Source organism: Cydia strobilella, chromosome Z (assembly GCF_947568885.1).
Source record: "Cydia strobilella chromosome Z, ilCydStro3.1, whole genome shotgun sequence".
Lineage (NCBI taxonomy): Eukaryota > Metazoa > Arthropoda > Insecta > Lepidoptera > Tortricidae > Cydia > Cydia strobilella.
In genome coordinates this window covers 32,480,870-32,507,837 of record NC_086068.1, presented here as the reverse complement: position 1 = coordinate 32,507,837, position 26,968 = coordinate 32,480,870, and the positions used below count along the sequence as shown (strand labels likewise).

Sequence of the window (26,968 nt, the reverse complement as noted above, 5' to 3'; positions counted from 1 at the left end):
TTTCTTCATAAAGAATTTCTTGTCTCGCCCGTCAAGTTTTGTATGGATGCACGGTCATATCATAAAGAGTGCCGTGCCGCCCATGGACACCTGCAACACAAGAGGGGTTTTAATTTGTGTTTCAGTTTCAAATAGGAAACTTGACAATATGAAGTGTAAATTGCGCAATTACTTATAGCTCTTTCAAATAATTTTATTCATGACATCGGATTGCTGTGTGCGGTGGTCACCTGGTGGTCACGCATTTAGGCAAGAGGATGGGGAAGAAAATTTCACATTGTGAACTTACCTTAATGTTAAGAATATTTTTTCCTCTGCATTAATTTCATTTGAGTAATTTGATTGTATTTCGTCAATTATTAAGTCTCATTCAATGTTGAATTGCTTTTTATTTAATCGGCAATATTCCCTGAATAAACGATCACCATTAAATATCAGATTTTTTATTAATATTGCGTAGCTGCCTTCGTCGGATTCTGACTATTGTAGAAAGGCAAACTGGTCTTCTTTTTCATGTACGAGTAGCATGTATCATTATCGTCACTCGCTTCTTCACGTAAAAAATACAAAAGTAAATTAGTATTTTATTTGTACGTCTGACATTACATGTATATGACTTGACATTGACAAGCCGAACGAGCCATTGACGAACGCTGTCGCGACTGCACGCTGCAACAGCCGCAGTCGTGCTGCTACAGTAGTGCGGTACCGCGTAACGTCGCAACTGCAGTGCAGCGGCAGTCAGAAATGGACAGTCACCTTAAGTTACGTTAGGAAAATAATAAGTAGTTGAGGCTAAATAAGTCTCGTCGAAAAAATTACGAGATTAAAATATGTAGGTAGTATAATACGAGTAAAGAGGTGATTTGTTTTCTTACAACGAAAACTAGAGAGCATACCGACCTAGCCGTCTCGGCTCAGAACAGGGTTTAAAAAAACAATGTTGTGGTTTGAGGAAAGGAATGAGTGTCTTTCCTGGAAAAAGTTATAATTTTAATTGTTTGTTTAATTTAAAAAAAAATTACAAAGCTTTTATTTCGGATTACATATTACATCCATAGAATTACACATTATTAAAATTGAATAATAAAAATAAATTAACACTAAACTTAAAATTAACTTAAAATTAACATATTTAAAAAATTACTTTTGATAGACCATAGTATGAATCTTCTCAAATGACTTTTACGTCTAAGACCCTAATTTGTTAAACAAAAGCCATTGTTTATTTACTGCGAGCGGTCGGCCATTGTGTGCTATTGTGTGCCATTGTGTCTGAGCGCGTGCTACGGCGTCAGACACAATGGCACACAATGGCGACCGCACGCAAAAAAGAAACAATGGCTTTAGTTTAACAGATTACCGTCTTAGGCGTAAAAATCATTTGGAAGATGCAAACTATACACACAATTTCTTCAATAAGCTATTTTCTGCTAAGTATAAGTAGTATATATTGATCAATTAACAGTACAGATATTAACTTTTTTATTTTTAGTCACAAAACGAGATATTCTTGGAACTACTACTACTTATAACTACTCCGTTACGACGGTTACAGCAATCAGAATAACGATTACTTTATTACGTATGTAACTTGATTATTGTAAACTGGAATAGATGTCATATATTAACCTTTTGGACGCCAATGACCGATATATTGGCACCGCAGGTCCAACGCCAAAGACCGATTAATCCGTCACAGACCACAGAGCAACATAGACCTACGTGCATGTGCATAAAGTCCAATTTCAATTTTGACATTTCAGTGACGTGGCGTCCGAGAGACAGCTTTTGTGTTTGACAGAAAAAGTGACAAAGCTGTGCAGTGGTTGATTATTGTATTGTAGTTACATGTTATCATAACTAGGGTAAACTCGTATTTGGGTCGTGAAGCATGACACCGAGTAAAGCTAGTGAATTGGGGCCTTTTAATGGGACCTCACGACAAAGCCGCCGAATTCACTAGCTTTCCCGAGTGATATGCTTCAAAACTTGAATCACCGAATTAGGCGTGTCACCAGGTAGTCAATTTTAATCGTAATAAGTAGTTAGATTACAAATTAGTAGTTAACTACGCCCTGCACCGATATTTATCATAATTGTAACGAATGTTTAAATTTGTTCCTGAGTTATAAATGTTATATTTATATATGTATGTATCTAAGTTTGTATTTATTTATTTATTTATATAAGTAGGTATACACATCGTCGCTTAGTACCCATAGCTTAGTTTGGGGCTTGGTCGATCTGTGTAAGATTGTCCTCAAATATTTAAATTTTTTTTTTTTATTACAAAAAATATTTATCATGTATTGTGTTGTCTATTATACTTTTCAAGGATGCTACATGCAAACCGAGAATGCTAAATAATCGTAATATAACATGGAAAGGTTCCCTTTTTTATTAGCTAATCAAGCTACAGCACAGGGTGTGCCCTGCTCAGCGCGGCGTAGTAAACAGGGATTTATTTGTACCACAACATTTTCTTTTTAACTTGCTCTGTAAACTGCGCGGGCTAATGTAATGGCTCTGTATATCCTTGTTGAAGGGAAGGCAGAGCCGTTAATACTGTTCGCGTTTAAACGAGACGTATTGGCTTTCCTCGGACCCTATATCTATTAGGTCAGGTACAAAGCCTCACTGAAAAAGAATTGTGTGAAGTAAAAATCGAGCAAATGTACCTAAGTCTCCCGCAAATACGAAAACTTGAATCTATCTTATTCTATACGCACTGGGGTCTATTGGAAAACAAAAGGTTTTTAAAGTTAAGTTTTTATATCCCAGATGAAGAATCTGAGAAAGAAACTGGAGTTTTAATGTAGAATAACAGTTTGGGTGGAGTTGAATCGCCTATGGCTATCTACATAGTAAGTACATATACCTACTCTGTCTCTTTTTACAGGGCAAATCTATTGAAAATGGCCATTTAGGTATATTTCAAGCAACTTTCAAGACAGTCGACCTAAAAAAGGGTCAGAACATAATATAATAAGCTCGCAGTGCCAACAACTCGACTCCTCATTCATTTACGGGTAAGTTTGTAAGATTTTATAATAAATTTCCAAAAAACATAACTAAATTATCTGCGTATAAATTCAAAATTCAAGAAGGAAATCGTATTTTGGCCAGAGATTGGATTCGTGGTCATTACTCTAGCTCAAAATTCTAGTTACAGTAGCGATCAAAAGTATTTTGACAATATGAACCTCTTTCAATATTTATTATGTTCATGAATATATTTAATCTTTACTTTACGATTATATCTTATTCAACCTTCATTTGTACGTAACAAATTTCACTTAGACTAAAACTAAACAACAGAATAGAATTAAAACTGATAATTTGCGCTACCTACAGGTAGATCAAATATAAGATTTTATGGATAGTTTGTACGACAGACGAGTGTAAGATCTAATGTTTCTTGGAGATGTTATCATTTACATTAACTGTATCGACTAGTAGAATAAAAAAGCGTGTGTATGTAGTTTTGTATCTTTTTTTAAATAAAAGAATGTTTCCTTTACGTAAAGTGAGTTAACTTCAGGTTTTAAGACACTTTCGCTCCAGGGCCCATAATTTTTTTCCACACTGTATATCTATATATATAAACGTAAAAGCAAAGATAGATATAACTCCGTAATAGATGGATACAGTCTAAGGAAATAACGTGCCTCGAAAATCAAGAAAATTTGATTCTCGTTCAGAGGGCGCTACTAGTTTTGGCCTACAGTCGTATAGATGGCGTTGACGGTTTGGTTTGTTATTTAACAATTTTAACACATATCAGTGAAAGAACATGGGTCAAAATCATAAAAATAATTAATGCAAATAAAAAAAATCATTTATCTATATTTAAATACATTCTATCGTATTTTTATAAATCTTCATTTCTAATTTTAAAGTGTGTCGACAGATGGCAGTGAATTTAATGGGGTTACATAATTTACTATGACAGTACCGCTCTAGTATAAGTTACTCTATGGTAAAAGTCTTGACTAACTGACTGACTGACTCACTTAAATCAACGCCCAGCCCAAACCGTTGGACCTAGAGAGCTGAATTTTTCACCATAGATAGCTTTTATGACGATAGTATCCACTAAGAAGGGGTTTTTCAAAATTCATCTCCTAAGGTGGTGAAAAAGGGGTTGAAAGTTTGTATGGAGATCATAATTTTTTTTTAAGTGCGGGACTTGAAACTTTGTATAAAGGCATATTATTAAAATACTAGAAAAGTAATTTCAGCGTTTTTGAAAATTCATCCCTTAAGGTGGTGAAAAGGGGGTAGAAAGTTTGTATGGAGGTCAAACATTTTTTTTAAGTGCGCGACTTGAATCTTTGCATAAAGGCATGTTATTAGAATGCAAGAAAAGTGATTTCAGCGTGTTTAAAAATTCATCCCCTAAATGTGTGTTGTTAAAAAGGGGTTGAAATTTTGTCGTGGTCCTAATTTTATTTTAAGCCAGGTACTTAAACCTTCATAGAAATATATATAATTAAAAGAGAAAAAAACTTATTTCAGCATTATTGAAAATTCATCCCCCAAGGTGGTAAAAATGGGGTTGAAAGTTTGTATGGAGATCAAATATTTTTTTGAGTGCGGGAATTGAATCTTTGTATAAAGGCATATATTATTAGAATACAAGAAAAGTAATTTAAGCGTTTTTAAATATTCATCCCCTAAAAGGGTTAAAAAGGGGTTCATAGTGAATCTATTACAAATGCTTTGAAACGTCTTAGAAAGGCATTGTATAAGATTCCAAAAAAGTTATTTCAACGTTCTTAAAAATTCAACCCCTAAAGGGGTTAAAAAGGGGATGTAAGTTTATATGTGGTACAAATTATCTTTTAAGGTAGGAACTTGAAACTTGGTAAAAAGGGCATTATATTAAAATAGACGAAAATTGATTACTTACACCGTTTTTGAAAAGTTTGTATTAATAGTTTCGGGAGCGATTTTTTTTTTAAATAGTGGACTTGTAAATCTTCTAAGTGGGTCGAGAGGGATTATATCGAGAACAATTTTTTTCAGTTAGGGTCTTGAAACTTCGTAGTTTGTGAAAGACAAATTTCATGCGTTGTATAACTATTAACAAATGATTATGATATCTTTTGCTGCATAATGTTCTATGCTCATGTAAAATATATAACCACCAACATACAAATCCACGCGTACGAAGTCGCGGGCAACAGCTAGTACAATATATACCTGCTACTAAATTTACTATGAAGACACTAAATCATGAGACTTTTCAAAAAGATACTTGCGCAGCTTCCGCTTGAACTTCAACTTCTCTATTAAGCGTAGTTTAATAGTAAAATCAAACAACCTTTACCCGGCCTAAATCAGGATACGCGGCGATTTCTCGACGTACCGGCTCGCAAATTTTATTAAATTTACTAGCGATTCGCTTTATAGTACTGAGATTAACCGCGATTTAAACTAGGGGTCTAGTACTGCATGGGATATCGGCCCATGTAGTGAAAATGATAAGTTCTTCAACTATGTGACGATAATAGGGTTAGTGACTCACGTTGAATCTAAAAACTAAATCTAGTTTAATGGATAGAAAATGAACAATTTATGATAATACAAAAAAAATAAAACTTGAAAAATAATGGGAAGAGTCAAAAAACACCTCAGTTACAAAATTTAAGTTTTTAAACATCCAAAAAGAAAAATATGGTATCATTTGATTCGATTCCTTACATAAAAAATAATAATAATAATATCGTATATCGTATGGCACATAAATGCAATATTTCGCCGCTTGTTTTCCATACATCGAAACGGCTTCTAAGCAATAGCGACGTTACATCGTGACGTCACGACGTATTGCAATTTTGTTATAGAGCGTTTCGTCAGTAAAGTGCGGGTGCCATAATTTGTGACTTGTATTGTATTGCTTAGGCAACGGGTCGCATAAAGACTTTGATTTTCAAAATAAACCTGATCGACTGATACCATTAATAAAAAATTGTCAAATACCCTATTATTAACGATAAGGAGTGATACTCTGCTAATTGTCACATAGACTCGTTGAATTTTAATGTATGTCTTGGGGTCCAATCCTATGTATATGTGCCTACCTGTTCTGTTGCTAGAAGGTACTTACCTAACGCACATGTTCCGTGCTTAATTACGGATAGTATTACCAAAGACCTATGTTACTCCGTATAAGATAAATAAAGTCCAAGGGAATACATGCCTCGGAAATCAAGAAAAATTGATTCTAGGCTAGATGGCGTTGACGGTTTCGCTTGTTATTTAACAATTTTAACATATCTGTGAAAGAATATGGGTCAAAATCATATAAAAATAGTAAATACAAATAAAAAATCATTTATCAGTATATACATTCTTGGTATTATTATACATTTTTATTTTTAGTTTTAATCGTGTGTCGATAGATGGCAGTAAATTTTGTATTACCTATTGTAGACTATGCTGATGTGTGTTACACGAATATCACAGAAGTCTCTCTGAGCAAACTAGATCGGCTTCTTAATAACAGCATCAGATTTATTTTCGGACTCCGTAAATATGACCACATATCTGCATATCGCCGCCGACTTAACTGGCTCCCTATTCGAGAACGGAGGTCCTTGCGTATTCTGTGCACACTATATTCTATTTTATTTGATCGGAAAGCGCCCGGCTATCTTAGTTCGAAATTTAATTTTATAACCGCCCATCAGGTTGCACCCTTCGTGAGTCCCGTAGTCTCAAGCTTACTGTTCCTTCTCATCACACCAGTTTTGTCTCTAACTCCTTCACCCTTCACGCGATCCGGCTTTGGAATGATCTCCCACTCAACATCAGACAGGCTCCAACCAAGCTCTCGTTTAAGCGCATGTTACGCAAGCATTTTTTCGACAAGCTCACTGGTTAGTTGTCCATCGTAGGCATAGTATTATTTGCACTGGGTACATAAAATAAAGTAATATATATGTAAGTTTATTTAATTATAGTATATATAGTATGTATATGTAAGTTTATTTTCGGTAGTGTGTATTATTTATCGCTATATTTTTTGTTTTAAGTTACCTATTCTGCTTTTTTTTGTTCAATGCCTGCACCTATCACTGTTTCTGTTTAGCCTGGTGGTTGACTGGTAGAGAATGCCTTTAGGCATTAAGTCCGCCATTTGTACTTTATTTGTTATATTGTGCAATAAAGTTAAAAAAAAAAAAACATTACTGTGACTACAAAAATATTCTCCTTGGTATTAAAATGATGGTTTAGTTGTCCGCATTATAACGAACAGGTCAACAGGATTGTAAAAATGGTGCTGCCTTTCCCCTAGAAGATAAAATGTGCCGGCATGTGATAAATGTGTCTGCAAAGACCAATTCCAAATGCAGAGCTGCACTAGGACTAAAAGAGTACCGATAAAAGTCGACGGGCCGACTAAATAAAAGTCCAAGAATAACTAAATTACCTAAAGCCAATCAACTAATGTTAGTGCCGAAAGAGCACGTAATCCTATAAATTGATAATCAGGTCAAAGGTAAATAAATAGACGCTCTGGGTCTGCCCCAATACCTCACATCGTGTAGGTATCTAAAGTAAATGCTGAAAAATAAATATAAAAAACAAAGTACAAATCAGTGGCGTTGTGTGAAACCTTGCACGGCGAGGAAGCCACTGCGGTACTTTATATATGATTTGTTCCTAATAGTGAAAAACACACATACGTACATAATAACCAAGTTCGTAAAATAGACTGCCAAGCCAATGGCGCCAATATCGGACAATTACCCAGACAGAGATGGGTTTTAATTAAGTATACGTATAAAATCATAAGCAAATAGTAACAATATTCGGATGAGACGTGATCTTGATTGCACCAAATTAAAGTTTGCCTAGTTGAGGCAACAAAATAAAATCAAACTAGTGAATTGAGGTTGCTAATTGATGTCAATATTGTATCCAACAAGTATTATAATTATATAACTAAATAATATGTCCAGTGCAATTTATAATAATAAAGGTCAAATAAATAATATGTAGCTCCAGTACATAGAAGTTTGAATGCAAAGTTGCTAAGCGAATAGTATTGATAATATAATAAATATAATTATTTGCTTAAACATGGTAATTTTATGTTCACATAATCATTAATAATCATTATAATTAATAATATCACATGTTTAGCCAATGGCAGCATGCAAATATTGATCTAAAAATTAAGCTATATACATTATTTTATTACAGTGTGACATTCCTACCTTACTTAACATTGGACCATTTATGAATATTATAAATTGCATCATATCTAGACATATATGTACTGTATTATCAAATATGCAAAGTAAAACTAAGGCAATCAGTGTTATACATGTACATCTGTTAGTACAAGATGTGTCTGAAAGTACAAGATGTTATTGGAAAGCGACCTGTATGATATAATTTTATTGTAAACTCACGAAATAGGTATTAATTTGGTGAAACATGTATGTAGCTGGTATGCTAATGAAAATACCTAGAAATATGTAGCCATTAAAAGGCACTATATAGTATAGTAATACTATAGGTTAATACTTGTAAGATAAACATATAATAATATACATATAAGTTTTTATAAATTTGAATAAAAGAAAGCAGTCTCAAAACTGCAAAAAGGAGAAGGAGAAGGACTGATATTGTAAAACTTAGATAAAAATAGTAAGTAGTAAAACACCTTATTGTTAAACAAGTATACAAGGAGCATAACAATAAGAGAATACAATAAATGTATACGAAGGCGAACTTATCCCTTTATGGGATCTCTTCCAGCTAACCGCTAAGCAATTGAGAGAGATATTAGGAATAGTAAATATTCCAAGTTTGATATTGCTGAAAAATGTTTATCGTTGATATGTTACAAAAAGAATACATCTACAACTCGCCGAGTTTCTTTCGCTGGTTCTTCTCGGGTCTGAGTTTAACGCTGTTTTCCGAATCGGTGGTAGTATGTCTGTATTAGAATCTAAATTAACCTAACAGTATAAGATAAACATAAATCATTATAAAAAGGAAGAGATGTGACGTCATGAGATTATATAATAAATGGAATGTCAGTTAGGCGCTCGGCCGAGAGTGGGTAGGATTGAAACGAGTCTCGCTCCGACCCTGCCACCGAACGGACGAGTGCATAACTGTGCATTCGAAACCAATATAGGATGTGTTATTCTTGTTCCCCAAATATCTACCTAAGAGGCAGGACGTCACAGTAGTGACAGTGAAGAATGACGAAAAGCGATGCACAGTGAAATGCAGTCACTGAAGGACCTCAACGTGTGGACCTCATGTGATCTACCGAAAGGGAGAAAAGCGCTTCCTTTTAAATGGGTACTGCGAACAAAAAGGAACCCAGATGGCTCAATCGACAAATACAAAGCACGGCTAGTTGTGAAGGGCTTCAGACAAAGAAAAGGTATCGACTACGATCAGACCTTTAGTCCTGTCACACGCCTAGCGATCGTCAGGGCATTATTGAGTGTCAGCGCTCAAGAGAACATGCATTTAGAACAATTTGATGTTGCTACTGCGTTCCTCAACGGAAAGCTATATATATAGAATACGATGACGAGAATAGTATCTCCATACTGCACTTTAGTTTGAAAGAAAAAGTATGCTACTAACTACTTACTAATGCTGAAAGAGCTATGTTATGAGGTTATGTAGTAATACATTAAATACCTAGATCTTGTTTCGTTAAATACAACAAAATCCGCTGCTTTAATTACCATATTTATTTACAGTTAAATATTACTTACATCGAAGTGACACATAAAAACATTTGCATGCGCTAAAATGCTCTTTGGGTCTCTTCGCGCTAGTTTTAACCACATTTTTCGTTTTTTGAGAGAGGGAAATGCATGGAACACAATTTTTAACTTCGTAGCTTTGTTTGGACTAGTTGGGAGATGAACATATCAAAAGTCCCCGGTCATAACCCTGGTGCTGGGGGGAGAGGGGGGTTTGAAGGTTCAATTTTTCGGTTTTTCGATTATATCTCGGAAACTATGCATCTGAGCGACTTGGTCACTTATACAAAATGAAAAGAGATTTAATTTGTTACAAGTTTTATTCAGTCAAGTTTTTCGATATCTTGTATAGTTTTTGAGATATCCGCTCTTCAAGGTTTACTTAGGGCTCTCATTTTTATCTTGATTATCTACATCGTTGAAGCTGCTAGGCCGGGTTTGGGATCGTTTTCGTATAAATCGGGGGTGCTGAATTCATTTATGGTATCAACATTGACACCATTCCTAAGTAAAAAATGATTTTTTATAAAACTCCTCTTTACGCTTAAACCGCCGAACCGATTTCGTTGAAATTTGGTACAGAGATGGTTTGAGTCCCGGGACAGTACATAGGATAGCTTTTTTAACCAAAATCATCTTTTAAGGGTGTGAAAAGTGGGGTGGAAATTTGTATGGGGAATCAATAACCGCTGAATCTATTTAAATAATATTTGGGATGGTCTACATGTTTGATTTAGTTGATAATGATACCAAACATGACTTCAAACCTAAATTTAAACAGTATTAACCTCAGGAATTCAACTTCGGCGAAGAAGCTGAATTCCCCTCACACCAAATTTCACACCTTCAAAGTATGATTTTTTGAGATAAAAACTATATTATATCCTGTCTCGGGACTTAAAACACCTATTTACCAAATTTCAACTAAATCGGTTCAGCGGTTTTAGCGTGAAGAGGAGTTAAAAAAAAGTTATTTGTTTAAAGTTTATATGTTTTTACTTCGGAAAGGTGTATTGTCGATACCATAAATAAATTCAGCACCCCCGATTTATACGAAAACGTTACCAAACCCGGCCTAGCAGCTTTACTGATGTAGATAATCAAGATAAAAATTAGAGCCCTAAATAAACCTTCAAGAGCATCTCAAAAACTATACAAGATATCGAAAAACTTGACTGAATAAAACTTGTAACAAATTAAATCTCTTTTCATTTTGTATAAGTGACCAAGTCGCTCAGACGCATAGTTTCCGAGATATAATCGAAAAACTGAAAAATTGAACCTTCAAACCCCCCTCTCCCCCCAGCACCAGGGTTACGGCCGGGGACTTTTGATATGTTGATCTCCTAACTAGTCCAAGCAAAGCTACGAAGTTAAAAATTGTGTTTCATGCATTTCCCTCTATACCTTTTTATTGCTTGGCCTAGTATTTTGAGGAACGAACTAGATATTGACGGAGCTGATGCCGATACTGCGGTGTTTCAAAGTTAGGGAAAAAGTGGTTTCAGTTAAATCTCACGAAATTTTAGTATGGTGTTAATTTGGCTCTCCTGATTATTATTTTTGTGTGGGTATTCAGAAGTATTCTTTCAGAAAGAATCAATGTAATTGTTTTATACAAAATATGTGTTTGTTAACCATTTTTGCGTAATTCCTCCTCTTTGTCCTGTTTTGCATGTCGTTCGTAACATAGATAACTGATAACATGCGATGTAAACGTGACAGAAATATTATAAAGATCATATTTTATCATTGATAATTACGTTATTATAAGCACATGACTTACAATAAGCAAAACTACTTATAGCAGATGACGCCAGCAAGAAATCCTTGCTTTGTCTGCAATAATCTTATCGCTCCTCGAGGTTTGAGACGTATACCAATCGACAACCTACATAAAATCGATATACCAGTCCGATATAGGGAAACTGTTAATAACATTCCTGCCGAATATAATGACGAGTCTCGTGTATGCGTGAACTGCGACCGTTTGATAAAGGTCGAACACGCCAAAACGTGGGCATATTAAATAGTCAATAAAAACATAATCAAGTACAATTTAAAAAAAAAATTACATTGGCTTACACTACTATCGTACATGTATAAACATACAAATGTGTTTTAATTATGCTTTGAATACGCCATTGCCCTCACTTTGCGTCGAATGCGGCTCATCAAGGTTTGCACGGCATTGTCAGGGTACTTTTTACCAGCCCAAGTCCATGTTTTTTGCAAATCAGCCACGGAATTGATTTGCCCGCCCTTCTTTTTTAATATTCCTTTCATTATGGATCAATATTCCTCGATAGGCCTGAGTTCAGGGCAATTAGGAGGATTGCAGTGTTTTGGTACCACAGCAACACCATTCTGTTTGTACCAGTCACACAGCTTTGGCATAGTGGCAGCTTGCAAGATCAGGCCAAAACAATGGTTGCGAAATATGTTTTTTTTTTTATCTACATATTTAAAAGGAGCCTTTATCACTGAGACATGTCGGCTCCGTTGGGCCTCTACATTACAGTTTCAATAAGTTTTAGTATATATCAAAAAAACTGTACACGAATTTCGCAGTTTTAGACAGGGGTTCCGCCAATATCGAGTGAAAAACCCCAATATCAGTTACTGCATAACCCCTAGCTTCGAATAATAGTTGCGCCCTCTTGTCTCGAGTCCGAACACATTCCATTAGGAAGTGCTGTACATCCTCGACAAAGTCGCAAATATCGCAGTTGGGCGACTCTGCTTTTCTCATCAGATGAGCAAACATATTCAATGGAATGTGACCGGACCGAAGCCTGTGAGCACGTACAATTTCCGCCCGGTTTAAGTCGGCCACTTCCCACTAGGGTATCCGAGGAGGCTCACATTGAATGGTCTTGTACCAGATTCCTTTCTCTTGCGATCGTTCATCAAAGAACTCCTTCCAGCGACCATATATTTTACCTTTATACTGTGCGACTATTTCTGAGAAGTCTGGAGCGACATCAATCTCAGTTCCCTCAGAAGCAGCTGCTGCCGCCAACCGGTCAGCCTCCTCGTTTCCCACCAAACCGATATGTGATGGAACCCACTGTATTTTCAAACACCTTCCGCAATTTCGGAGCTTAGAGATTTGCATTAAGATTTTGTACGCCAGTAAAAAGCACCGTTCGCCTGAGACACACCGGCTCAAATGCTGAATGGAGCTTTTACTGTCCGTGAAAATTGCCACATTAGGATAATTTTGATTTTCAACAAACACTAAAGCCTGATAAATCGCACTGAGTTCCGCGGTCATTATAGAAACTCCAGCTAAAATTTTATATTGTGCTCTTGTGGCACTAAATGGATCGAAAAAGGCAGCCCCTATTTTTTTATCGTACTTCGACGCATCAGTGAATATTCTATAAAAAATAATATATTTTCTATTCCATTCTTGAACCACATCAATACGCAGAGCATTGGCGTTGTGTGTGTGTTTTGCACCAACAACAGATTCTCAACCGCTGTGCAAGACTTCATGTAATTAAATTTTTGACACCCAAACATCTAATTGAAACATTGGTCATGGGAATGACGACTGAATATGCTCTTCAGAGATTTCCTCATTTACGACAGCTAGCAAAGGTTTTTTCCTTGTCTTAGTCCAGTACCCTCTTTGGCATGAGGCCCGCAACTCCAGAATCTCATCAACCGTGGCGTTTTTTGACCAGGTCAGTGATTTCAAGCAAAACCTAGTGGCCAGGAACCATCTACGGAGATGTAATGGCACAAGACATAGTTCACTTTCCAAAACGTGAATTGGTGTAGACCTGATAAAGCCTCCGATTACCCTTAGAGCTGGGTTTTGAATTTTTTCAAGCTTATAGATGTGTCTGTTGGCGCTATTGTGAAAAAGTGCACTCGCGTAATCCAGTCTACTTCTAATCAAGGAGATGTACAACCTCCGTAGGTGCTTAGGATGTATTCCCCAGGACGCGCCAGCTAAAGTTATCAAAATGCTAGGGTATTTTTGAGTTTTTTCGACTACATAGTTAATATGCTCTCCCCATCGTAGATGTTGGTCTAGCAACACACCTAAGTATTTAATAGATTTATCAGAGCAAAGCGGTTGTCCTCGAATTAATAGGTTTACTTGTTGTTTTTTATCACCTTTGCTGAAAATGCAAAACTTTGACTTACTAGCTGAGACCTCTAGTCCTAAACTGTCCAAAATTTTTAACATTGAGTTTAAACTGTCTTGCATTGAGCATACACTGTCGAGTAAGTTCTTTTGCCTGACATATAACAGTAAATCATCAGCATATTGGGAAATTGAGACATTGACTATGTCGTTACAAATCTGATATGTAGCAATGTTAAACAGAAGAGGGGAGAGTGGATCCCCTTGAGCTAGGCCCTTGTCTGTCTACCTCACCATAGAAAGACCGACATCAGGGTCTCTTAGCAGAAGATGCCTCTCGCTCAAGAAGGCCCATAAATATCTACAAAAGTTGCCCCCAACTCCTAAGGTATCTAGAATATAAACAACTTTAGAAACCGAAACATTGTTATATGCACCTTCAATGTCTAAAAAACAAGCTAGAGTACAAGTGTTCTTGGCAAAACCCACTTGTATGTGGGATATTAAGCGAGCTAGGCAGTCCATACAGGATAGACCTTTCCTAAAGCCCACGGTTTTTTTTTTTAATTTATTTATATATTCTAATTTACAACAATGCCGCTCACTGCGATCGTACGTGAATTTACCACAACGAGGTTCAAAGAACAAGCTACAGCCCAGAGGCGCCCGGTTGTCGCTATACTCGTATTTGTGTATATTTTGCAGATATTTTGTCGTTTGAGTATGAGTAGATCATGCGTTTAGTGGAGGACGTGAATTATAATAAAAATATATTCCCTTATGCATTAATTAGTTAATTTGTGTCCTCAATTAGTTAATTTGTGTTTTATCTGTTCTTACAAATAAATACCTAAGTCAATTCAACTGATTAAAATTTATAGCTAGAGCTTGGTATGTACTAAATTGAGGCGGACAGTGTGTTTATTTTATAGTAATTTTTTATCCGTAATAAATAAATATAAATAATGCCATTAATATATAACTGAGATATAACTGAGATATAGATATAATAATTGTAATAACGAATAATAAATATAATAATTGTAATAATGAACTTTATCAATAGAACTACGAACACAAATTGTATATTGTAACGTAGTATAAATTTATTATAATTATATGGTTGACATTGTATATTATAGTATGGCTGAATTGACGTGTAAAATTTGTACAATTTTATCAATAAATGTATCTTATCTTATCTTATCTTAATAGTTAACTTATAAAATTAAGTACCGACTACCTAGTCTACCTACATATAAAATTTTGTTAATTATTACCTACCTACTAGTGTTAAACTGGTATTATTTTTCGAAGTTCGAAGTTTTCTCAACCATTACGTGGGATCATTCGTAGGAAATTTATATTACAAGCGCGCCACAACCAAATCAGCGCTCTGCAGTTTTTATTTTTTGGCCTCAATAACTCCGATATAGTGGTTAACGGCTATGTATGATGAACCCCCGTGGACGTTAGCTGCCGCTCCGTTGGTGGGTTGAGGAATGGCAGCCAGCGAAACAAGCAAAAAAAAATTGACATCGCCTCCCTCATGATACTTTGTCAGGTGATAGTTTAGATGCTAATGTGAATAAAAAAATCGTCAGCCGGTTGTACCTCGGTGGAAGGTCAGCTGGTTACATGAACATGTAAAAAAAAATCTTTTCAGTCATCGCATCCCATTTCATTATACTAATAAAACAAATCGTCGACCGGTTCTATCGCGGTGGAAAGACCGTCAGCTATTAAAACATTATTGTTAGTTTAAAAATAATTTTAAAAGATTTAGCCGTTAAGTAAAAACAATCAAAGTTAGCCACATAATGGCCCGTTGTATTTTTTTATTACGGTGAAACTATAAATTTCAAGAAAAATATTAAATGTTACAATTGTTGAACAATAAATAAAGATTCATACCTATACCATAATTTTTTTTGTTTACCCATTTAGAAGAAATACGCTCTAGACTAGACCGTAACAGTAAGTAAGTATATATATAGTTTCTGAATTAAAGATGTATTATTTACCATTATAATAATTTACCACCTCCACGCAATGCAAGGTCTATTCGTATCTGAACAAGAAAAAATTTGTAAAATATGAACAAACTATTACATTATAGCATAGGTACTCGTATTATCGTTGCGGTGGTAAGTAGTACGTTTGACTTTTTCCTTTTGCCTTAATTTATAGTTTCGCCAAAAAAAGTACGACAGGCCGTTTTGGTCTTTTTACTAAAGGGCTTAATTAATTTTAAGGGTCATGATTTATAAATAGTTTATATTTGGGTTATGCCTACTTTCATTTATGATTAGCTTATAAAAGAATATCAATTGACTCTTACTTGTCACTGTTCGTTTTCATCATCAACCACTACCAATCAATGGGAGATTACCCAATCTCCCAACACAATTAAAAAAAATATCTTAAAAATGAATAAATAAATATCTATATACAACGTAAATTGATAGCCTATATTAATCAATTAATTATTGTTTTGTTTGGAATCGACTTTATTCAAAACGTAAAAATGGCAATATATCCGCGCATGTTAGAAAACTTTTATTTTTATATTTCAAATGAAGCTTTCTCAAACATAAGTGGAAGTATTATCATTATTTTCGTTATAATAGGCTGCGAAACACCGTGTTAAGCGCGCTAAAGCGCGTCAGAACCAAATCAACTTTCTGCAGTTATCTTTCTTTGGCCACAATAACTCCAATTTTATTGCACTTGGGCTCAGCACAAGCATACAAGTACAAGGAAGGCACGGAGCGACGACCGACACAGCCTCCTCGTCTCAAAGATAGCACAAGACTGCCGGCCACGCTTTTTTCGAGCTGCATACGCACAAAATGTTGAATAATATTTGATTTCTTTAAAAAAATATTATTTTTTAACAGTATGAAACGCTGCATTCGTAGTGCCTGTTAAAACATTTATTTTAGGTTAATAATAACTTTAATCAAATAAACCGTTTAGGAGATATAAGCAAAGTTAGTCGGAAAACGACCTGTCGTAATGTTCCTTTTATGGAGAAACTATAAGTCACAGGGAAGAAGTCAAACGTTAGGAATGTTTTACATAAAATGGAGATTAATATATATTTTTTTCATAATTTTTTGTTGAGCCGTTAAGCAGATATATACTCTAGAAAGTAAGAGTTTACGGCCAAAAATAGCTACTAGCGCCTTAATTACTAAACATTTATATTCTCCAAATTTTATATTAAAGGAAAAAAATGGAAAAAGTTACACTTCCGGCAGGATTTGAAGTATTTGAACCCGCAACCTCCGCAATCCGTGCGTTGCTCGTAACCAATTGAGCTACGGAAGCCTACCAGAACCTTGCAAATCTTTCCATTCCCTCCCTTATGTATACACGCCTTTGGGGTGGCGTAAATATAAAATTTGGAGTATCGCTCGCAGACGTATCAGCATGTAAAAAAAAAAAGATTTATATTCTCGCCAAACTGTTACGTTTGATGGCGAGATGCGCTCAGTACGGCTACCATGAGTTCCCTAAATGACAGTCGAAAGTGAGAAAGTTAAGGAAAATGTATGGAGTAATTGTACAGCGCCTCTACCGGTCACGTAAAGAACTAAAAATGTCAACTAGTACCATGAGTCACAAACGTTTTTACGTTAAGTTTTCGACACATGCCTAACTTCACACCTAAGATGCTCTCTTTCTAACTATACAACGAAAACTGAGCCAGAATTATTCTAGATAAATACTTTACGCCGTTTACGCGAATAAACGTGACAGATGTCACCGAAATATACGTGCGTTTTCGATGTGACATTTCTGTCAACTTGGATACAACAATATTTGAACGAAATATTTTTTATTCGGATGTTTGTTACCGTTATATCATGTTACAAATGCATTTCCGTTATTAAATTATCATTTAAATGCTTGTAGTTTTATCACGACTTACCTAAAACACACGAAAAAACAGAAGTATTTGAACGTACGCTAAGAGTGTCAAACAGTGAAACAAGAGGCAAGTGCCGGTTTAGAATTTTAGAAAATAATATTAAAATAAATAACTACACTGTGTAAAGTGATGTTGTTTAACACATGCGTAAGTATAAGCAGAGCGTCAGTGGTGTCCGCCTTGGGACACAGTTTTAAAGATCGATATCACTACGAGAAGATTAAATTAAATATAGCACAAAATGAAAACGTTATTTTATTTTTCCATACAAGACATATACGAGACATTGACAGAATTATTCTTTCGAGTGTGAGTTTATAGACACAAGTAAATAGTTTGTATAACTAACAACTATAAAAACTCCTTTAACACTTTCCCTTATCAAACACTATTATTCCAAGGGCATGACAAAGGAAAGAGAATCTTGGCCGCGGTAGTCCCTTGGTTAAAATATCAGCTGGCTGATCTGCAGTGCCAATTCTCTTAACTTCCATTGCACCTTCAGCAACTTGCTCTCGAACGTAGAAATGTCGAATACGAATGTGCTTTGTTCGCTTGTGAAACTCTGGGTTATGTGCCAAGCGAACTGCTGCTTCGTTGTCAATTCCAAGGGCATGACAAAGGAAAAAGAATCTTGGCCGCGGTAGTCCCTTGGTTAAAATATCAGCTGGCTGATCTGCAGTGCCAATTCTCTTAACTTCCATTGCACCTTCAGCAACTTGCTCTCGAACGTAGAAATGTCGAATACGAATGTGCTTTATTCGCTTGTGAAACTCTGGGTTATGTGCCAAGCGAACTGCTGCTTCGTTGTCAACATATATCATTCGTCGTCGTATTCGTATTATAGAAATCGAAATGTTCGTAATTAAACAATTTCTACGTATACTCACACAGCTGTTTTTACATTTCTAAGTTCCGCAGCATAGTAATCCGGATTATCTTTAAAGAAAAGTGCAACCATTAATGCGTCTATGTCTGGTAGGTTGCCGCTATCAGCTTTCACTTATTTCGGCTCCATTTTGAGATTCTTATGAATATTGTGCCACTAGATATACGGATAAATCGGAATATATCAGAAAACTGTGGACCAATAACTAAAATTAACTAAATACAAATAAAACAGTTAAAACACTCAAGACAATCAAGAATGTTTACCCGCGTGTGACGTCATCCGAGCCTTGACCAATCACAGAGCGTTCACGTCCCTGATGAAATTTCATTAAATATTAAATTTTCTTTCGTTTATTTTCCAAAAAATAAACATAATTTACATTCAAATATGGTGAAATATACTTTATTAGTTTATTATCTTTTTTAGCAATTCGTTATATATTTTTAATGTTGTCAAATACCCTATTCTGACGAATTCAACCACATCTCATATATCAAAGTCAGTGACCCCTAATGTTTTTTTATGGTCCCTAGACCATAAACAACATTACCATAAAAAACATTAGGGGTCACTGACTTGCCCCATTAGAATTGAGGTAGTGTCAGGGGTGCGTAAGTCCTCGCTTCGGTCAAACTCTGATTCGTTCGGCTCAGCATTGCTCCGAGCAATTATTAGGGTTGGCACAACTAGACGTCCTTTTGCGTGCTAGACCACAGATAAGATAATGACTTGAATAATTTTGACAACCCTAAATAGCCGAAAGGGATACTGCGATATATTAGAAAGGGATAGCATGATTCGACCCTGAACCGCTGTCAAACTTCGGTTTTGTAGGAAGTTTCCTTTCTGTATGGTAGTACTATTATTTATTCTATGGTAGTGTGCGTAAAGTGTGCTTCTGTGGGTAATAGGGTAATTTGACAGTATCTGAAAGTTTAATTAAACAATTAAGAAATATTAAAGATCTTTAGAAGTAGATTTTTTTGCGTGTTAATATTTCTATGCTTACATATTGTTTCTAGTCTAAAATAAAATATTTACCTACATTAATAGCATGTTTATCAAAAAAGAAAATGAAAGAAATCATTTAATTATTACGAGGTCACACCTTCTCTTATGTGTTTCTGAACGAAAAATCATTAGTCTAATAGAAAAAAACCGACTTCACAAAACAGTTTGAAATGACATTTAAATTTGGTAAACATTTATTGATCAAAAATGTAAAATTATAAAAAACAGAAAAGACATTTAAATTAATTAAAATGACATTTAAATTATTTACAACTGACCTTTTCTTGAATAATTTTAAAGAAAAAAAACCGACTTCAATGGGGGATGCCGCTGAAAGTTCACTTATTGTTGATGGTGCACTCTCAAATGAAAAAGACAGCATCTTTTGCCTAATTATGTAGAAAAGGAGGTAAAACCCACCCATTTTTCTAGTAGCATAACCTAACCTAACCTACTTTTCTGATAGCATTTCGTTTCTGTAAGGGTCACAGCTCTAACCTAACCTAACCTACTTTTCTGATAGCAGTTCTGTTCTGTGAGAATCGCAGTTCAAAACACACCCACCCACCTAACCCACTTTTCTAGTAGCATTTCCGGGTCCGGGTCTTGGTCCGGATATGAGTCCGGATCCGTGTCCGGCTGTCCGGGTCCAAGTTTGGGTCAGAGTTCGCTCCGGGTCCGGGTCCGAGTTGGGGTCCATGTCCAGACCCGGGTCCGGGTCCGAGTCCGGGTCCAAGTTTGGGTCTGGGTCCATAAGGAAGAGAACAAATCGCCAAATGTGAACGTGAATGTGTCATTGAAGAGTTCCATTCTGATCATCATCAGCAGTTCCACTTCATCAAATGTCACTTTTTAATATGGAAATGCTGGATTTGTTGATAAAAATACAAAAATCACTATATGTATGCCTTTCACAATTGAGGAGTTCCCTCGATTCCTCATGGATCCCATCATCAGAACACGAGCATGACCAAAATGTTTCTTGAAAACCTAACTTGCTTAACAAACCTAACGAAGAGGACAAATCGCCAAACGTGAACTATGCGTCATTGAAGAGTTCCGTTCTGATCATCATCAGCAGTTCCACTTCATCAAATGTCACTTCTTCAAATGTAAGTGCTTGATTTGTTGATGAAAATACTAAAATCACTATATGTATGCCTTTAACATTTGAGGAGTTCCTTCGATTCCTCATGGATCCCATCATCAGAACTGCTTTTTGACAAAAACGGGACCAATCTGTATATATATACTTACAATCCAAAATAGTACATTTCGATGCTAGTGCGGAAAGAATGACATTTCCGCACGTGTATCGAACGACTTTTTTTAATACAGTTGCGAAAAAATAAGAAAAGCAACAAGTAAGGAACGGAATTCGAAACTTTTATATTATTAATTCTGTGACATCATTGATATTGACATTATGAAGAAGTGTTTTTCTAGCTTTTATTCGACTAGAATAGATTTTGTTATTATTATTGAACCCACTTAAATTAAAGTTTTTTTTTTCCAATGCATGTTCTATAAGACAGAAACAATTGTAAATATTAAAACATTGTACTATTATTACCTAAATATCGTTATTTATGATTATTTGTGTATCGTATATTTATAAAAACAATATCGAATGTTGCCTTTGGAAACTTAAAACATTCTTGCAGTAAGAAAATACGCCTCTTCTTTGACAGGCGTTCCGTTCCATTCAGACAACTTATTAAAAACGGTTTTTCAACATTAAAAAATAAATGTGTTATAATACTTATAATGTAGAAGAGGTAAGTAATAAAATATGAAATATGCATATTTTTCGTATTCTTACATTAACAGTAGGTTTTTATGTTGATTACGACGTTTAAATGAAACTAATATTAACACTCATCAATAAGTAGTCATGAATTGGAACAAGTCATCATCATCATCATCATTAACTTAAGAGTTATTCTCTTGTCGGTGGAGTATCTTCCAGCTTTCCCTATCCCGCGCCAGCTCTTTGACTTTTTGATACGACACGACCCCTACTTTTTCTGGAACAAGTAAAAACTTAAAAAAAAATGGAAAAGTAAAAAGCACTAGTTCGCGAAAACCAACTTTCCGCACGCTAAACAGCCACGAAAGGTAGCACTTTTTGAGCAACTGTATTAAAAAAGAATTTGCAAAATCGGTCCAGAAATGACGGAGTTATGGAGTAACAAACATTTAAAAAAAATAAACATACAACCGAATTGAGAACCTCCTCCTTTGAAATCTTGAAGTCGGTTAAAAATTGGACGCCAAATTATAATTTTTTTTAACAAAAGTTGCGATTTCGCATTTTTATTTTATTTGGGTCATTATAATTACGAGTACAATGCTAACTAAACAATTGATAAAATTAAAAGTTGAAGGGAAAGTTGTTCCGTTCGTCTTCATCAGCAGTCAACTGCATTAAATGTCTGTTTTTTTGTGTAAACGCTTGATTTGTTGATGAAAATACAAAATCATTATACATGTGCCTATAAGATGGATCCCCGCGTCACATAATTGGATTTTGACAAAAACGGGACCAATCTGTAAGTAGGTATAGTATATATCGTCAGGTGACAACCAAAACTCACTAATTACTACCACAAGTTAATAGCCATAGTGAACCATATTAATACCTAAATAAGGTATATTTTCGTTTAATATTTTTTTAGTAATTAGTGAGTTTTGGTTGTCACCGGACGATATTTTCAATCAAAATAGTTATTTAGGATACAAGTGCGGAAAAGAGGAAATTCGAAACGAGTGACGATAAAAAAAACGCGACCGTAGGGAGTGTTTTAAATCGACACGAGTTGCGAATTACTTATTTGCACGAGTATCGTACAACGTTTTACAGTACATATGGCCCTTTAACCCTTAAATGCATAATGATGTATATATGCATCGTATATTTGATGGTCCGTGGCTCAATATGCAGCTATCCAAAATCACATTTATTACTTTTATTTAATAAATGTGACGTTTACGTGTTAGATTCTGAACGCACCCATAAACTTTTGATAGTTTTTTTTTCTGTAGTGTCATATTTTCAATCTTTGGCGCGTAAGTTGCTACACTGGTTGCCGCGAAATTTACAAGTTCAAAATTTATTGATAAATATTAATAAGAACTGCAAGTAAAATTTATTTCTGAAAAGGATAAAAGGTAAGTGTAATGTATATTATTAACAGGTTTGATAATAATAGTATAGTTTTCCGAAAATTTGTGTTTTATATGTGATGCGTAAATACATCACCATGCAAAATCGGTTGTATTAGAATTTACTTTATTGTTTCGTTCTTTGTATAGTCATTGAAAAGTTTTAGAATAATTTTCTTATAAATTGGCATCCGTGGCCATAAAGTAAAAAGTCCCTTTAAAGTACATATAGTATAATATTAAATTTATACTAAAAGTTTCATAGTGGAATTACAATTAGGTACCTACTTAGGAAGATAGGTTATTCAATGTCGCACTGAGTGATGCTCCAATATACCTACACAATAACACAAATAAAACAACCATTTGCTATGATTTACGACTTTACTTATGGAAATTAAACAGAGGCCTAGCACATCTTATGCAAAACATATCGGGCAGAAATCTTTCCGTGTCATAGTAATGTGCGTTATCATTATTGAACCCACATTCACACAGGTCTCCTTTTAAAGTTAAGTTTTCTTTTTCGTGATCTATTACCCAAATTGGTAACACATCGTAGAACAATTGGCACAACATGAAATCAGGAAGCAGCAATTTAAATACGGATTGTTTGACACTGACCACCTGTAATAAATTGAACAATATGTAGTAATTAGTAAACAAAAAACATAACTATGTGATGTTGATAATAAAATAATAAAAAAATAGTAAATAATTTGGAAAAATACCTTTTCTGGAAGTGGTTTTTCGTTGTTATTGTACATAAAGTAATCCACCTTATTTGATATAATTATCGCAATTTTCCAATAACAAAGATTAAATAGTGTTGTTTCGTCAGATTTCATCATGTTCAGGTAAATAAGTTTACTACTAGTAATTTCTGCTGGTGGCTAATGATGCAAACAGTTTTAGTTTACTAAGTTTTACTTTGCCGCTTTATTTTTTTTAAAACTGGAAGTGTTTTTTTTTACCAAAACGCCACCGTAAAGTATTTGAGCCAACTAAAAAGTAACCTAGGTATCTAAGTAATTGAGATTCCACTATTAAACTTTTAGCGTGTTCTAAATAACATTGTGACTATATTTTGGTGCAAAAAAATAAAAATAAAAAATTGGTCGAATTGATCAAAGATTATTTTGAAAGTCTCACTTCCGTTTTTTGTACATTTTTTTTTCATTAAAAAAATAATGTCTATTAAAAAGAGCAACAAAACACCGATACAAAACGGCAAGTTTAATAGTTTTATTTTTTATTTGAATAACTAAATCTGAAACATCGGAATTTCGACTATTATTATGTTTAAAGGACCAATAATTTTAAAAATAAATATCGTAGATTCATACGAAATGCCCCATATATTATATTATTTTAGTGCTAACTTTAGTTTTGCAAATATATTTATTGTCATGTTTTTTTAAGGATGGCGAAACGTTTACTAGATAGGGATATCGAAGATTTATTGGCCGCGTTAGAAGATGGTAATGTATCTGAAGATGGGTTGGATGACGAGAATGATGATAATGACTTATTTTACAGCGATGCTAGAGAAATTTTGAGAGATTTACTGGAAGAGGACGATATTGATGACAGTCGTGATACGCACGATGAACATACTGATGATACTGAACAGGATGATAGCGATCCGCCACTCATTGAAGATAGACATGATATTCCACATTTCGACAAACGAAAGCTAATTTGGAAAGTAGGCAATATTTCATACGACGAAACTTCAATAACACCTCATCCCAACACCACCGAATCCACCGATAAGGAAATACTAGATCTTGATACGCCATATCAATGTTTTAATTATTTCTTTACTCCGGATTTTCTCCAATAAATTTCTGATGAAACAAATCTATATTCGTGTCAACAAGACCCAGCTCGTCCGCAGAATATAACATGCAGAGACATCCAACAATTTATAGGCATTATTTTATTTATGTCTGTCCAACGATTTCCGAGTGTGCGGGCGTATTGGTACGAAAAATATGGTTACGAGCCTGTAAAAAGCGTTATGCCGGTAAATAAATTTGAGCTTATACGTAGTTTGCTGCATTTCAAAGATAACACCAAACATTTGCCAAGAGAGCACCCAGATCACGACCGATTACATAAAATTAGACCAGTAATAGAGCATTTAAATGAAAGGTTTTCATCAATACCAGTGGACCAACGCCTCTCTATAGACGAGCAAATGTGCTCTACCAAAATCGCACACTTCCTCAAACAATATCTACCTAATAAACCTCACAAATGGGGATATAAGCTCTTCGTTTTGTGTAGTCTTATGGGTTATGCATACCGCTTTGAAATTTATTCTGGGCAAGAAAATAAAGATAGACCAACAGGTGAGCCGGACCTGGGAGTAACAAACAATGTGGTCTTACGTTTAGCAAGGGTGATTCCGAGGATGAGAAATCACATCGTATTCTTCGATAACTTCTACACTTCCTTGCCTCTGATTTATCATCTGGCAAAACAAGGAATACACTGCGTTGGTACCGTGCAGCAAAATAGACTTCCAAACTGTCGTTTACCGGATAAAAAAGAGATGTTGAAAGCAGCAGTTCCAAGGGGAACACATGAAGAAAGGATTACGCACTTTGACGGGGTTGACTTTTCGGTGACAGCATGAAAAGATAACAAGATAGTTACGCTTTTATCTGACTACATTGGTTCCCAGCCGATGGGAAAAACTGCACGTTATGATAAAAAACAAAAACTAAGAGTGGAAATACCTTGTCCAAAAATTGTGAAAGAATATAACATGCATATGGGTGGTGTGGACCTAATGGATAGCTATTTAGGCCGCTATAGCGTCAGGGTCAAGAGCCGTAAATGGGACTTACGATTATTTTATCACGTTTTGAACTTGGCCGTAATAAATTCCTGGATCTTAATGAAGAAGAATTGCATTGCAAAGGGTGTTCCTCAGAAACAACTATCGAATCTTGGTCAATTTCGCAATGAATTAGCTGATGTCCTTTGCAATATTGGATTAACTTACGGCATCAAAAGAGGACGTCCAAGTAATGCTTCCATCGAAGAACAATTACAAGCCAAGAAACGAAAAGGTACTAGTCATCCTCTTCCAAGCGTAGATGTAAGAAAAGATGGCGTTGATCACTGGCCTATGATTGCTACTCGTCTTAGGTGCAAAATACCTAGTTGCAACGGGACAACATCTTGGTCTTGCTCAAAATGTAATGTGCCTCTTTGTTTGAATCCAAGAAATAACTGTTTTACATATTTCCATCAATAATATTATGTAGAAAACTCCAGTGAGTCTCAAACATGTTCATTATTATTAAACGGGTCACTTTGCCAAAAGTAGCTCAACCTGTTTAGGGTTTATTTCGAAAAACTTAGTCATGAGCATTCGGCCGGATTCAGATTCGCAAAGCTACATTGTTCTGTGAACGGGAAAGACATAGGTATATAATTATTAAATTTTCTGTTTGCCCAAAGGTTGACTGGTGGAGAATGCTATTTGGGGTGAAGTCTACCTGTTGTACGTTAAGTTATTTGTTTTGTGCTAATTTAAATTTAAATAAGAGATACGAGAACAAATGTAATAATAAATTGCAGATTATAATTTTACTGTTAAATATGTAATCTTTAGCGTTTAGACGTTAATGCATAGTGATGTATATATGCATCAAGTCTTTTTCGGAAAAAATATATGTTTTTTTAAATACTATGATTTTTTTCTTTATTTTTCCCTCAATCTTATACAACATGACACATCTATTTCAATTTATTAAAAAGTTATACAAAAAATCATGCATTTAAGGGTTAAATTTTCGACATAGTTGCGTAATGTGCTAACTATCGCACTAGTGCGAGAAAGTAGCATCATATATGTACTGTAATAGTACATTATGATACAAGTGTGCTAAGTTGGTCATTACACACGAGGAGATATTGTGCGCGCGAGCTGTAAGCGAGCGCGCAATAAGAAAGCCGATGTGTGTAATGACCAATGCACACGCGTTTCATACGACGTTTTTCAACTAGTGCGAGAAAAAAAACTTTCATATTAATCAAATTATAATAGTTAAAACAGTTAGTATTGTGTGTTGCATCTGTCATACTGCCGG

General features: G+C 35.0%; 1 protein-coding gene and 1 long non-coding RNA gene across 2 annotated transcripts in view; one reads left to right on the top strand and one right to left on the bottom strand.

Annotated features, from left to right (window-relative positions):
* Positions 1-26,968, bottom strand: part of LOC134754373 (uncharacterized) — a 399,152-nt gene that overhangs the window by 326,966 nt on the left and 45,218 nt on the right. The window lies entirely within an intron of this gene.
* Positions 22,568-26,563, top strand: LOC134755084 (uncharacterized). The gene is made up of 2 exons (XR_010129006.1): positions 22,568-23,159; positions 25,552-26,563. It is a non-coding gene; the product is annotated as an uncharacterized LOC134755084 (long non-coding RNA).